This window comes from Motacilla alba, chromosome 1A, assembly GCF_015832195.1.
Source record: "Motacilla alba alba isolate MOTALB_02 chromosome 1A, Motacilla_alba_V1.0_pri, whole genome shotgun sequence".
NCBI classification, from domain to species: domain Eukaryota; kingdom Metazoa; phylum Chordata; class Aves; order Passeriformes; family Motacillidae; genus Motacilla; species Motacilla alba.
The window spans coordinates 63993190-64009080 of NC_052031.1; positions in this window are offsets into that span (position 1 = coordinate 63993190).

Consider the following 15891-nt stretch of genomic DNA (forward strand, 5'->3'; position numbering starts at 1 on the left):
GGTTTCAAATAAATCTTTCTCATCCCCCGTGGAAATGCTGTGTCCAGGGATCCTCTGCAGTCCTTTACAAGAGCTTTGGATCCCATCACCACATCCCTTCACAGCACTCAGTTTTAAACATGACCCCAAGGCCTTTTATCACTTAAAAAACAGAACCTGAGGATTTCAAAGTACATTACATTAATTAATTTCCTCTCCAGGAGAGGAAAGGATGGAACCTTCACAGCTTAATTATTGGTCTTGAGCTCCATGACTTCACTACCAACCTTTCATACTATTTTTTGTCAGGTCCAAATCAATCTCAACCCTCCACACACACACACACACACACACACACATCATGTAGAGCCCAAAATGACAGACTGTCTTTCCGCCTAACTCTTTGAGAACAATTTTAGGTTTCTTTTCTCTTCCACAGGAGGAAAAAACTCCAGATCATGCATACATGAAGCTCCACCATCAGCTATCAGCTGGCTGAGAAAGGGGGTGACCTCACAATGCACCCCTGCAGCCACAGCTCAGGTGACACAGCTCAGCATTAAAGCAGGATTGGACAGTGCTGTCTGTACTTGAGCATATAAAACATTCCCCAGCAAACGCAGCTCAAAAACAGGGAAAGCAAACTAAAAAGGGTACAAACAACCATGAGCAAAGCATTAAATCAGCTGGTTCTGGACTCCTTTCTCAGCATTACTGCAATGTGGCTTCTGAAACAAAAAGAGTGTATTGAATTAGTGCAAGTGGAAAATTGGTTCTTTGACTAAAATGGAAAAAAAAAAAAAAGCAGGGGAAGGAGGGAGCTGTGTGGGCAAGAGTCTTTAAATAATCAGGGCGGGGGGGGAGGGGCTGCTTTACTTGGAGAATTGAAAAAAAAATAAATTAGGAGTTTGGCAAATTTTCATCTAAACATTTCAATAGCCAAAGCCTAAATTCTGGCTTTAGTTCACTACCAATGACGAGACCCTCTGAAAAATGTCAATAATATGAGAAAAAGTTATTGTTGTTTTCATTTTCCACAAAAAAAAACACACCTCATCTTCAGTGCAACTCTTATTTCAGTCTGTACTGGTCCCAAGCTGGATGGGCAGATATTTCCTCCCTCAAATGACTCCCCTCCACTAAAATCTGCCTGGGGAGGAAAGAATAAGACAAGGTAGAGGGACAATAAACGAGTCACAATGAGGGGTAGGACAGAAGAGGATGAAAGTACCTAGTAAAATGACACAGAGAGAGAGAGCAGGAAGGGTGTAAAAAAGAACAGTGTTATTTTTTTTCTCTGCCTTCCATTTCAGAAAGTTTAATTTTCTTTTCTTCATCTGTTGTAGAAAACCCCACATGTTCTCAGTTTTAAGTGGTAAAGACAAAGCCTGGGAAAGGAAACAGAGTAGAGCTGCATGAGGTCACAGCCTGTTTCATCTCCCAAAACCAAGCCCACACCTTTGCCCACACGACTTTAGATTTTACCATCGCTGTTGTGCTGTCCACCAGCTTTCTAAGCAGCCTGTAACAAGGTATAAGAAAAGTGGAGCCCACACTGCTCTTTGGGGAGCCAAAAGAGATCTAATGTTTTGGAAATGCTTACCCACATACACTGGCTCAGCAAAAAGCTGTTTGGAAGCAGAAGGTTCAGAAGTCAGGAATTATTTACAGAGGAAATAATTTTCTGTAGTACATTGCTTTCAGAAAGCAATGGATAAACAACAAGCCTCTGTCGAAGGAGTTGAAGAAGAAAGTTTTACAGGCACCCAAAATGAATTCATGCCCTGTTTGTTTGCAAAATACTGTTTTTCCCCGAAAATAAATCTCCATTTGTGGTGCAGGTACTTAGCCTGCCTGTAGCATTGACTATTCTTTCCTTGATACCCCTATGCAATTTACCCCTCGAGGTGTCCTTACCACAAAACCATCCAACCACGCAGGGTAACCAATGAACTGTGCAGCAAGACAAACACAAGAGGTGTTCCTGCAATATTTTCTTGGTCCCGCCTGCACTGCTGCCAAAGAATCTCCTCTCCAAGCTGCTGGCAGAGTTTGGTGATTGCCAAAGACCAGGCTGGGATGCTCCTGGACACCCTGGCAGGGCTCAGAGTGCACCAGGCATGGAGTCTGCACCGGTTTTTTGGAGGGCAGGATGGTTATAAAAGCCCTCTGCTGTGGTGGCTGGTGGAGCTCAGGGCTGCAATGTTTGCTGTGTCTTTGCCTTGGTCCCATGAGCACATGGCAAACAGAGGAGAGGAAATATAACTGAGGGAAAGGCAGAGAGAGGTCGCTCACCAAACACCACCATGGGCAAAACAGGCTTGAATGAGAGATATGGACTGACTTCATCCTAACGGGGTCAGAGCAGGACAGTAGAGAAGTGAAACAAAACCTTCACAGATGCCTTCTGCCTACCACTGCCTCCTTCCCAGCTCTACCTGCTCCCTTCCCCCAGTGTTGCAGGGAGACAGGGAATGGGGGCTCCAGGCAGTTCATCCCACCCTGTCCCAGCTGCTGCTCAGGGAGAGGAGTCCTTCCTCTGCCCCACCATGGGGTCCCTCCCCAGGAGATCCTCCAGTGTGAGTCCATCCCATGGGCAGCAACCCCAAAAAAATGCTGCTACGAGGATCCCTCTTCCACAGGGTCAGTCCCTCAGGACCAGGCTGCTCCAGCCTGGGTTCCTCACAGGCTCACAAGTCCTGCCAGCAAACCTGCTCCATTGTGGGCTCCTCTCTCCATGGGTCTGCAGGTCCCAGCACAGGTTTCCCAGGGAGTCACAGCCTCCTTTGGGCATCCCCCTGCTCCAGTGTGGGCTCCTCCAGGGGCTGCAGTGGATCTCTGCATCCCCACGGACCTCCATGGGCTGCAGGTGCACAGGGAAATCTCCTGGAAATGCTTTTTAACATTTTTTTTAACACTTTTTTTAATACAACCCCCAACCCTCCCTCCCCTACCATTATTTAACTGCTTTTTTCTCCCTTCCCCCCCCCCCCCCCCAAATATTGCAGATGAACTTACATTTCCCAAGAAGATTTCAATAGGGTTTTACAGAAAGTGAATTTACCACTCCTGACTGTGAGCGCTCTTGGTGGGAGTCTCAGGGTTGCACTCATGTAACCACGGGACAAAAATGACATTTTGACTATCTAAATGCTCGTGGGCAGGCCACAAATAAATGATTATTCACAGAAATTACGGGCAGTATTATCTCAAACAACAAACACATTCAAGAACATCCAGGCATGCTCACAGATAGTTTGCAAACAGATAAAAGGCCAAACACTTCCATTCAGTTACTTGCTGTAGATCATTCACGCAGCTCTAATAACAGTCCCCTGTCTCCATGAGCCTGTATCAGATGCAGTCCAAAACTGGAATGGTGGTGAAAGCCCCCACTCTATCATCATGAAAACCCAGAGTTCAAGCTCTTTTTTTTCTTTTCATTTTTTTTTCCCCCATTCATTTCTACCAAACAAAAGCAAAAGATGGGATTGTCTTCGCAGAGTTTGGTTTGGAGTTGCTTCATTCCAGTGGCATGCAGATATTTTCCCTGTGGTTTTGCAGGGTGACCAGGAACACCTGTTGAGTTTAAAAGAGAAACACAAAGCCCCTGCAAGGCAGTGTTTTGATTTGGGTAGGTTTGGGATTTTTCACCCTCTGTTTTTTAGGCTCTGACAGCAAGCACAGCTCGCAGGAAGCATTGTTTGGAAGCTGTTAAAGAGCAGTAATTGCTGCTGAAGGGTGGCTGGTTGCACAGGATATGATAAATGACTTCCCAGTGGCTACACTCAATGCAGCCACCAGGCTCTGGGCTGAACACCCTCAGCGTGTCTCAGCCTCCTCAGAGGTGGCACCCACCCCACAGCTGCTCCCCCTTCCCTCGCTGCTGCCACAAATCCTCCCACACCCTGCTGGAGCCTCAGCCAGCTGGGCTGCACAACGTGAGCACCCCTCGAGGCAGAGCTGGGAAAGAGCCCTGCCAGCCTTGGGGTGCCCAGAGGGGCTGCCCTGGCTGCAGGCAGCTCAAGAGATTGGTCTCCCTGGTTCAAGCCCATCCTCTTCACCCGTGATGCTCAGCCTGGCTAAATTCATTTGGGCTGGTGATATGCACTGCTATTCACTTTGAAATGCTCCCATCTTCCTCCTGGCATTGTTGGTCACATCTTCACGTTTTCCAGGACCCAGAGAGTGGTTTGGTCTCCTTCATTCACCCCGGGGGCTTCCAGCAGTGCTGTGCTCTTCACCCCAAAGCATACAGCTCTAGGGCCTGCCAACAGTGCCTGGGTGTGTGCCCGGCTGTGCAGGGGATATTTAGGGCATGGGGGTCCAGTCAAGGGTGTAAGTCAGCCCTGCAGAAATTTAATTTGGCTTTTGGACTGGTTTTTTGGCATGGGTGAAATTCAAAGGCATCCTTGCACTGCACGTTCGCTGGGTTGGTGGAAGAGCCGGCAGAGATGTCCAGCCTCAGCCAGCTCCTCTGCCAAGAGAGCACAGCACCTGCAGGGCACTGGGAAAAAAGGCTGTTCCCTCCTGTTTATCCAAGCAGTCCCTCTGTATTTCCTCCTCTGTTTCCCATATGGCCCACTCAGTGTGCCCACTTTGCCTGTTCTGCAGGAGAAACCCATGCTCGTTCTCCATACCCGGGAGGGAATGACATGAAGCTGTTACTCTCTGAGGGATGACCTATCTGCCAGCCCAGGCAGGAGGACTTTAGCCCATGGGCTCAGCTGCCTGCCAGCCCAGGCAGGAATGCCCATGAGGATTTTAGCCCACGGGCTCAGCCAGTTCAACTTAAGAGAGCTGTTGTGGTCCCCTGAGGAGATCTGGTGTGCTTGCAGGGAGAAACAATTTGTGTTAGTCCAGAGGGGGCAGGGGGTTCAAGGCCTCACCAGTATTTTGGAGTATTTTCTCCCACCAGCATTTTGGAGTCCTTACTGTCCTCCCAGGACAGCAATTGCCCGCGATGGTCATGGCTGACTTGCTCTGATCAAGGGTGGAACCTCTGCAAGGAGATCTCTCCACCAAGGCAGCCACGCTTGCATGGATGCTGTTATTTAAGGTTATTTAACAGGACTGAACTGTCCTGTCCAGTCAGGTCACAGCTGTGCATGAGACAGAGGCTCACAAGCTGTTCCTCAGGTTTGTTGCTCTTTGTTTCAGGGGAGAGGCTGGTGGTAGAGACTGGAGAGTGCCTGGTGTGCTCCAGCTGACCAGCCAGCACTACTGGAGAGCACAAGGGCTTGCTGTCCAGCCGGTCTCTGTGAATGATGGAGCAGGGTGTGTTAAAAGCCTGTTCACTCACTGAGATTCCTCTCAAGTGCCTGTTAGAGCTAGACTTTTACCAGCTGGCCTGTTTCAAAGGGAATCAAATTACATGCCAAATTGTGTTTAAAACTTGTGCAGGCCAATGCGTTTTCTAGTAGGGCTTGTTTTCTTCAGTCTTACCTATTGGAACAGGCAAACCAGTTTTAGCTCAAGTTGTAGGGCGACTGTGTCAAAATTCAGTTTGGGACCCCATAGAGGACAGGCTCCTCCTTCACTGCAAAGAGACGAGAGAGGCAAGAAGTGAGGAAAACAAAAAGTGAGCTGACGGGAACATCATGTCTGGTGCCTTGGGCTGGGGCTTCACCTCCTGCCTGCCAGGGACACAGCAACTCCTTCAGCTCAGCTAAGTCATGGGTGTGCAAACAAACAAAACACACCTGAGAATGTCTCAGAGCCTGAAGGCCTGGGATAAAGAAGCAAGAGATGTTCGTTTCGTACGTCACTGAGGTTGGTTCTTTGCTTGTTTTCTTTCAGAGTCAGCTTCTCTTAACCATTGCTGTCCTGAGCGATGCGCAGCCACAAAAACACCACTGCTGCCCATCCTCTCCTCTGCCTCTCGGCCTGGAACATGAACAGCTCTTGTTGAACCAGGGATGGGCACACGAGCTGCTCAAACAGAAAACTCTTTGGAAAACGGGAAGTTTCCAAGATAAAGTCCTAATTGTTGTTGGGGGGGGAAAAAAAATCTGTTAACATGAGAAGCAAATGTTTTCACACAATTGTCACAAATATAAAAGGCTTGCAGAAAAAAGTGAAAACATGTTAGATTTTGACCAAAAATATTTTATTAGTTAGATGTTTTCTTAAAAATATTTATTTAGCTGAAAGCCTGATTTTTTCAATTTAAAAAAATTAACAGTGAAGCAACAAGGCATAGAAAATTCAAATTGCACTCCAAATAGTCTCCTTGTGTGTCAAGAGAACTGGAGACAGAGTAAAATGGCCTGGAAGATCAGCAGTAATAGGTTAATATTTAACACAGGGAGGCTGTACAGGAGCTGCCACACAAGAGAAACACCTCCCTCCCCAGGCTGCACACGCCAGCTCTAGAGGCAGAGCCAGTGCCAGGCAGCGGGATGTTTGGGCAGTTTCAGAGTAACAGAGTAGCAAACAAATTTGGACAATGCAGACGAGCTCTATGTAGAGTTCTCCTCCTCCTCCGTGACTTTTTCCAGCAGAATGCCAGCTGCCCCAGGGATGCGGCGGGAGAGCTGAGTTTGGGAGCCCAGCATCCCAGGGCAGGCTCTGAGCGCCCCAAAAAGCTGCAGGGGCAGCACAAAGCACTGCCACAGGGATCCGTGCCACCCTGCCGAGGCATTCCAGCGGCACGCTCAGGCTGCCCGGGGAGGGAGGAAGAGGAAGGAGACCTTCCTTTGCGAGAGGCATCGGGTCTGCTCCCTGCTCAGCTCCAGGCCTGAACGCGGGGCTCCCTCTGCTGAGCCTGCCGCACAACTGATGCCTGCGGGATGCGGCGCACTCCCAGAGCTCCGTCTCGCCCTCCCGGCAGGCAGCAGCCGCAGGAGGACCCCTCACCTTCCTCCTCCATCAGGGCAGAAAGAGCTGCAGGTGCAGAACAGGACAAGGCCAGCGCTGGGGGAAATTCTCCTGGGATGAAGGCTGCACAGCTCCAAATCCTTGAGCAGCACCACTGATGCAGCTCTGCTGAAGGAGGAGGCTCAGCCAGCCTGGGCTGTGGAGCTGCCAACAGCTGCTCAAACACCCCTCTGGTCCCTGCAGAGGTGTTACCAGCACAGGGATTAAACGAGCCCTCGGTTTCAAAGCAGATTTTGAAGACTTCTGCATCAGAAACAGAACAAGTGATGGCCCGGATAGAAGCTGAAACATAGTATTAAGTGGCAATTTTATTTTGTGATTCTTCAATGTTACGCCAGGAAGATGGTAAAGAAAAGTAAGAATGGGCTGCTGTAGATGCTGAGCTCTTTTCTTTCTCATTGGTATATTATTCCTCACTTGGCTAAACTTCATAAATGAACTCTCCTAGTCACAGAGCCTTTTATTTCTACATATCCTCCATTTCCATCCCTCTCATATCTTGAGGGATGGAAACTTTTCAAAGCACAGTTCTTTCCCATCACTAAAATAAGTGCCTTCCACTTCCCAAAATACATTCTTATCTTCCCATAACCCATAGAAAAATGTGAAGTTACACCATCCCTTCCTTGTTTCCTTCTTTAACCATGCCCTGGTCTTCTGATTTCCATTTCTACCAAGCAATCTAACTAATCTCTGCAAGGAAAATCTCATGCCTAGGCTTGCCAGGAAATCCACTTGAGGTGTTAAGCCCCATATTAGATCCTTTCTCTCCTTAAGCCAAGCATTTGGTACCCACAAGTTACGTGGATTAATCACATGTACCTTCTATAGGTACAGCACAAAACAGGAAACCTCCAAAATGCTGCTGGCCTGTAAGGGCATTGCTGCAGGACCCCAAATTTCTGTGACCTCCTCTCATTCCTCATGCTCAGAAATGTCAAGGTGCATTTATTATTTTATGAAGGCTGTTTGAGCAGATTCATGGTGGTTTTTGACAAGCCTTCTGACACCTCTGTTCCTCAGCTCCAGACCTTCCAAGCTCAGTGCTGCAGCAGCAGACTGCCTGGAAGGCCCACAGGTTTTCCCCTCAAAATCCATCAGCACAGCCCCATAACCAGACAGGAAGATTGGGAGCAGCCTTTTTGCCAGTTCCCTGCCCAGGCTGAGCAAGTCCCCTCTGTCTCTAGCCCTCCCCCACTCTCTCTCCAAAACATACACTAGTTAAAAACACCAGCTTTGGAAATTTAACAATAAAGAGTAATGCCCTGCCTCCATATTTTGCCACCACAGTAACAAGACAGCAGAAAATATCACAGTCCCTGAGATATTTATACTGCCAGCATGGCTGCAAAGTGTATCTGTATCTTAAAAAAGAGGGGGCTGAGACACAGGAGGATTAAAGGCTATAGTTAAACCACCTACTGAGGCATCTCTAAGAGACATATTTCTGTGATCTGCAAGACTGAAGGAGCGTTTAGACCTCCTGTTCTCAGGCTGCCAGGCTTTGGCTCCCTGCAAGGAGTCATTAAAAAGAAATAAGAGTTGTGTTCTGTTCCCTTCTCTGAGTAACTTAGCACAAGGCAGCATATCTCACTCACCATATGAAAAAAATTTCTCCTGCCTGAAGAGCAGGAGCTGAGATCTTCTCATTGCTCCTTTTTTTAGCTCAGACCCCAGAGCTCATCTTCCAGCAGCCACAGCTGTGCATGATTCACTGCAGATAACAGGAGAGCGCTGGCAGGAGCAGATTCAAAATCCCATCTGCCTCCAACTCAGTCCATCACTGCCACTGCCATTTCATTAGCTCAGCGCTTCAGAAACAGGGCTTGCACAAGTGAGTCACATCCATCACCCTGCTGCAGGCAGCCACCTCCAGCCCAGAGCAGGGCAGCTCGATTAGACCTGCACCCGTTCAATCGCTCAGGCTAGATCTTGAAAGATACTCACCATGGGCTTCACAGCTTGTTTATAAAAGCAGCACTGCCCCCTAAATACTCTTATCAGCTGCCTTTCCAAGCTGGCAAAGTGGCTGCAGGTCAGTCCAAGGAGGGTAAGAACACAGACAGTGTACTGATGTTGGGTAGAACAACAGAGCAATGTCTTGGGACAATTCTAGTTCAGAAGCTCCAAAGGCACCGTCATTTTCAACCCCTTCCAATAAGATGATCCATTCTTTCCATCTACAGAGACTCATACCTGACAGGCCATGTGTCTCCACACAGATTTCAGGCATATTGCCTAAAAAATATACCATCCAGTACAAGTGGAAAGGTAGGATTTAACCTCACTCAGGTGTAACCACTACAACCTTTTCTAAGCCAAGTTCACAGTTTAAGGGAGGGCTGAACACTTGGAGAGAGTAAAGTCCACAGTGTTAAATCTACAGTTGTCCATGGGGGGGAAAAAAATCACCAAATCTACCTCATTTCACAGAAGAGCCCACTAAGGGTATTTCCTTCCCATCTTCTTCCCTGAAGTGCTCACATGCTAAATGAAACACTGGAGAATGTACAAGGAAAAAAGGTCAGACAGCAATAACAAGAGGGGAGACATCTGCCTCCATTTTCCTTTCCTGAGAATTTTTAAATTCCCATCACTTCATTGCTCCAGAGCCCAGCTGCACAAACCAACACAGCACCACCGACCTGGGTGAAGCTTGGGCTCATTTGGAAACCAAGACTGGAGCCAGCAGAGGTGTTTCTGCATGGTGCTGGTTTGGAAGAAGAGAAAGAAAGAGAAAAAATCCCAGACAGGATTCAAATAGCGCCATAATCATGCTGAATTCCATCAGCATACACAGGGCCTGGAGGAAGAGGTGAGGTGGGACAGGTAATTTATGCCGTGGCCCCAGCACAAGGCTGCCAGCAGTGAGATTTATCCTCTGTTCTCAAAGCCAGAGCCAGCTACCAAGCTGAGGGACAGACAGAGGCAAGAGATGCCAAATTTTACCCTCAGATGTTGATGTCAGCAGGGGTTGTGTATGAGGACAGTAGTCAGCCCCAAGTCTTTCTGCTCACTGAATTCAAGGTGTCTGTGGAACCAGTCATGACTCACCTGCTGCTCAGCTACAATAAGATCAATTATGATTTTTTTCTTGCTTATAAAAGCTCAAGTAGAGCTGAACTTCACTGAAATAGGCAGGCATATGAGAGTGTGAGAGCAGAGTCCAGGACTCCTTTACAAAAGCAAATCCAAAAATCCCTCTAAAAATAGAGAAGTGTCGTATGAGAAGCCAGATCCAGAAATGCTACCAGAAAAGAGAAGACAGAATGAAATTCAGCAGCTTTGACCAATCCTTTCTTGACCGAGCTTTTTCTGAAGCTCTTCATCTGTTGCACTTTTTCCACATATTTGCAAGGCCAATTTTGCTCTCCAACACACTGGAGTCAGACCAAAGCTACTTTTCAGGGTGGATATTCCAGACTTAAACTCAGTACAGAATTTAGCCCCATCTCACACATCGCCACTGTCACCCAACACAGCACATTTGTTTAATCTGCAACTGCTGTTGTCTCAGCATTCCTTCAGTAATAATTCTCCTTTCCTGAAGATTCATTCTAGCAGTGCAGGCATTTCTGACCCTTGGTGCTGCCAGAAATGAGTGTAAATGTGTGAGATAGGGAAGATAAATGAGACAACACAGCCTCTTGAAGAGTCACCACCTCCTCCAAGCAGTCACTGGGAAGGCCTAATAGGCAAATGCAGGACAAAAATGTGTTTCAGAGAAACCTGGTGGTGGTTGGCACCGTCATCGCACGGATTCAATGACTCTGAAGTGACAGTCTTGACTTCACCACCCTCCCAAGGAGAGAGGCCTTCCAAAGGGCAATGACCCACCCAGTTAAGCTACTAGCGCTCTTTGATTTAAAAAACGGGGCTTCAAACTCCGGTGCCCGAGTGGGAGGAGGCGTGAAAAGCCGGGGTGCAGAGATCGCCGTGCCCGGGGGCTCTCCCTGCGGGGCAGAGGGGACGTGCGGGGGATGCACAGGGATGCGCAGGGATGCTGGGGGCTGTGCGGGGATGCTGCGGGACTCGGGGGGATGCTGGGGGCAGTGCGGGGATGCTGAGGGCAGTGCGGGGATGCTGCGGGACTCGGGGGGATGCTGGGGGCTGTGCGGAGATGCTGCGGGACTCTGGGGGATGCTGGGGGCAATGCGGGGATGCTGCGGGACTCGGGGGGATGCTGGGGGCTGTGCGGAGATGCTGCGGGACTCTGGGGGATTCTGGAGGCCGTGCGGGGATGCTGGAGGCAGTGCGGGGATGCTGCGGGACTCTGGGGGATGCTGGGGACTGTGCGGGGATGCTGAGAGCAGTGCGGGGATGCTGGGGGCTGTGCGGGGATGCTGCGGGACTCGGGGGGATGCTGGGGGCAGTGCGGGGATGCTGGGGGCTGTGCGGGGATGCTGCGGGACTCTGGGGGATGCTGGGGGCTGTGAGGGGATGCTGCGGGACTCGGGGGGGATGATTTGGGCTGTGCGGGGATGCTGGGGGCTGTGCGGGGATGCTGCGGGACTCGGGGGGGATGCTGGGGGCTGTGCGGAGATGCTGCGGGACTCTGGGGGATTCTGGAGGCCGTGCGGGGATGCTGGAGGCAGTGCGGGGATGCTGCGGGACTCTGGGGGATGCTGGGGGCAATGCGGGGATGCTGCGGGACTCTGGGGGATGCTGGGGGCTGTGCGGGGATGCTGAGAGCAGTGCAGGGATGCTGGGGGCTGTGCGGGGATGCTGCGGGACTCTGGGGGATTCTGGAGGCCGTGCAGGGATGCTGGGGGCTGTGCGGGGATGCTGCGGGACTCGGGGGGATGCTGGGGGCTGTGCGGGGATGCTGCGGGACTCGGGGGGATGCTGGGGGCTGTGCGGGGATGCTGAGAGCAGTGCAGGGATGCTGGGGGCTGTGCGGGGATGCTGCGGGACTCTGGGGGATTCTGGAGGCCGTGCAGGGATGCTGGGGGCAGTGCGGGGATGCTGCGGGACTCGGGGGGGATGGTTTGGGCTGTGCGGGGATGCTGGGGGCTGTGCGGGGATGCTGCGGGACTCGGGGGGATGCTGGGGGCAGTGCGGGGATGCTGAGGACGCGCGTTGCCGGGGCCGCGGGAGGGCAGCAGCGATTTGCGATCCGGAGCGCGGGGCAGCTCAGGGAGCTTCGTTCTGCATGCAGGGAGGAGCTGGGTGAAGACCAGCCGTGCGGAGCTGCTGCGGGGTTTTGTCTGGGTGAACGTGTGAAAAGTGTCAGCGGCGTGCCGCTAAGGAAGCATGAGTGCAGCCTCGGCAGATTTTTGCTGCATCTCTCTTCTGGTTTATAGGAATTCTGGTCGAATTCCTAATGGTGGAGCCTTCTGGGCCAGGGGGTTGGGACAAGGAACAGATCCCTTTGAACATCATTTTCCCAAAAGCAAGCTGACTATAGACAGTAAATGACAATAACCAGCTGTGGCCACTGTTTTCTCTGTCTCTGGAATAATGCATTTCCCTTTTGTACAGTTTTATTCATGTGAGAATTTTCTCTGCTGCAACTGTGAAAATCCATTGGGAAGGTAGGGGAGAGGTGGAAGTCCCTGTGATGTGCATCCTTCTCTGTCCTTCCCCCAGGCAAGCTGAGAGCTGCCAGGGCCCTGCTGGAGCCACTCCTATGAGCCACGGGTGTCTGTGAGCTCTCCCAGATCAAGGAGTAAAACTTGAACCCGTCCCAGGAAGGATTTAATGACCTGGGTGCTCAGCTGATGCTCGGAGAGGATTTACACCCTGACACAGGCGTCACCTCACCAAAACACCCCTGCTCTGTGAGCTCACTCTGGGATCACCCCCTGCCAAAGCCTCACGGTCCCCGGGCTGGACTCAGGGGGAGAGGTGATGTCCCCAGAGCCACCCCCACCTTCCTGCACCATCCCATCCTCCCTCTGGCACTGGGATTAGGTGTGCAGCCACTGCTTCACCCAGGGAAGACAAAAGGTCTGAGTCCAGCAGTGCCACTGCTTCAAAAAGTGACTCCATTTAGGCTGCCCCCAGACAGGATGCAAACGAAGGGCTGGAGTGCTTCACAAATAACCTCGGTTCTCTGCACAGTGGGGGCAAAGAAATTACCATATCTCTTCAAGTAAGAAAATCTGGTGTCCCCAGTGAGTGACAGGTGACGACTGTTTTCATAACAGACATGTATAATGGCCTCACAACCATTTTTAAAGGCAAATTCAGAGGTGATGGGGGGAAACAGCCAATATGGGGCAAAGCCTGGTGTCCATTCTCAGGGCTTGTCCATCATTTGTTGTATTTTTGTACAAAATAAGTAAGCTGTCCTCTCCCCCCCCTTTTTTTTTTACAATGGTAATGTTAAGCCAGAAAATAAGTTGACTTTCTAATGTCCCGTTAGGAGTCCTCGTGGCTCACGCACCTCTCATATCCTCCCAGAAATACATTTCACAGCGTTCAATCCACCACTGAGCATTCTGCAAATGCCAAAAATCATTTAAGCGAGTTTCCAAACGTTGTGCTCGGCTGCAGTTGCTCGTTTTGCTAGCTGAGGGTCGCGGTGCTGTGGCATTTATAAGCAGCCCATAAAAGGCTGATGCACAAGCATGCTGTGCCAGTCAGCAGCATGGTCAGGGATGCTGGCAGAGCACCCCTCAGGGCTGGTTTATCAGTTGTCCGGAGCAACCCTTTGACCTCTGGGGCTCTGCAAGAGCCGACTCCTCAGTGGTTAACCCCGGAATAAGTTATTTATGTAAACAACCTCAGGATAAAGCCTGGCCTTGTTTCCTTTGTGTAACTCAACAGATGACTCCAGAGGAGGAGATTATCTCCCTGCTGAAGTCAGGGGGAGCCTTTTTAATGGTTTTAATGAGATTGCCATCAGGCTCAAAGCAAACACTCCTGCAGCACTTCTTGGGTGTGTTTTCTTTGTAAAGCCACTCCGGTGCATCTTTTGGAGGGAACAGGTGGACTTGGTTTTCCGGCCATCAGCAGCAACCAGCCTTGATCAGAGTGTGAACAAGGACAGCTGGAGCACATGGAATTCCCAAGCTCAGTGCCAGATTTGCTGAACAGACTCCATCACAGCATAGGCAAGTGTCTTTGTGTTTAAAAAGGCAGCATGAGAAAGGAAAAATATATAAGATGAGAAAGTTATGGGGATCCCTCACTCCCCTTCACTCTCCTTCACCAAAGATGAGCTAAGGCAAGGATTTTCTGAAAAATACCTCAAAATAGCCAATGCATTAAACATGAACATGTAAAAATGTTTGTGGGAATTTTTATATGCAGAATCTTGGTGATTATTCAAAAGAGGGCCATTTCAGAATTTCAAGGCAGCCCTATTTCTTAATTTCTCTAGGCCAAGTGAGAAGTATGTTCTCCACATTGGCCTGGGTGATAAGGGCTCAGTTCACAGTTCTACAATTTCACCTCTTATTGCTTCTCTTTCCCCAAGCATAAGACAGAGCTCATCAGAATTTAGCCCAGATTTCGGCAATCTATTTTACCACTGCTCTTGTCAACATGGCAAGCCTCTCATTCTATTTTCAGGAGACACTTCAGCACTAAACAGACCAATTACCTCTACTGCAAGGAAGGCTTGGTCTCTTCAATGCTTAGCTCATTTTTGACTCACAGGACAAAATTTTATGTATAAGTCTTAGCTGGGTAAGAGAGGCTGAGGACTGAGGGCTGCTCTCTGACAGGATGTGGCAGAAGGCCTTTGTGACTGCAGCAGCTCTGTGTGGCACAAGGGACAGCTTTGGGGTAAGATTATGTGTTTGAATACTTAGATTATGTGTTTAAACCTGTTTACCTGTCCTTCTGAGGCCCCTGCCTGTGGCACTGAGCCAGGCTGACCCCTGAGCTGCTGCGCCAAGCTGGAGCACACACTCAGGGCTGGACATGACCCTGACCCGAGCCAGGGCATGTGACACAGCAGCTAAAAACCAACTCCTGTCACCCTCCATGTCCCTGGGAAACCAGATCTGCTGTTGGGAAGAGTATTTCCTTTTGCAGTGTGGATGTAGAGCCAGTTGCTATCTCTGCAGCCCCTCAGGCGAAGCTGCCATAAAGTGGGGTTGGCACTGTGGGGAACTAATCCTGCCTGTTGATAAACATGTTAAACCTCTGGTGGGGATAGAACTCCCAAGGAGAGCCATGGAAGCCTGCAGGGATCCAGGCTTCTTATCTGGAGGTAGGCAGATGAGAGCAATTCATAAATTTGAGGTTTGGTGGGGGTTGTTTGGTTTAAGGCAAGTTCACATCCCCAGCTCTGCTCTATACAAGGTCCCCAAACTACACTGACCACATCTGAGCCATCCTGGGTTCTCTGGCCCTATCAGGAAAGTAGAACAGGTTTTGTTCTGCTGGGCAGGAGGCAGCCACCCCAACAATCAAATCAGTCATGTTCAGCCAAGAGTGTGTGCAGAAATAAGAAATTGTGACTCTGTTTTCCTTAGCACTGCATTATCCCTGTTTCCTGTGCTTGTCATAGCTCCTTCTGATGCCATAGCTCCCTCCCTGACTGGCATTGCCAGCAATCCTTGCTGTCCTCAGCCTCTTGACCTGACTTTGACATCACCACATGATTGGAAACCCTCTCTGAATAAGAGGCAAGGGACCAATGTCTCCAGGGAATGAGTTCCTCTTTAAAGTTGCCACAGATCTTACTGCTGCTTGCAGGGAATGGTTCGATATCAGCCCTGCTCTGCTCAAACACATGCATTTAATTCAAGAATGCAGGAGCTGTGGCAGCCTCAGCCACAGAGCTCTGACTCATCGCAGCTGCTCTCTGTGCATGTAGGTCACATGGAATGACATCCATCAGGATGCACAGTGCAGCATATTCACTCCAAGGGCCACTGACTCCTGCTTTGCGTGCAGTGCTTGGGGAGGAGGCAAAGTAAGCGAGTCCATAACAAGCTTTAATTGAACAGAAACCTAGACATCCCCCTACTTTCCCAAACACCAGTGAGAGTGAGTCATGTTTCCTCCGGGCAAGTTGCTATTTTCCACACCAAGCTCATGCAAGGTGTTCCCAGAGCTTGTTATCCCAGAATTTCA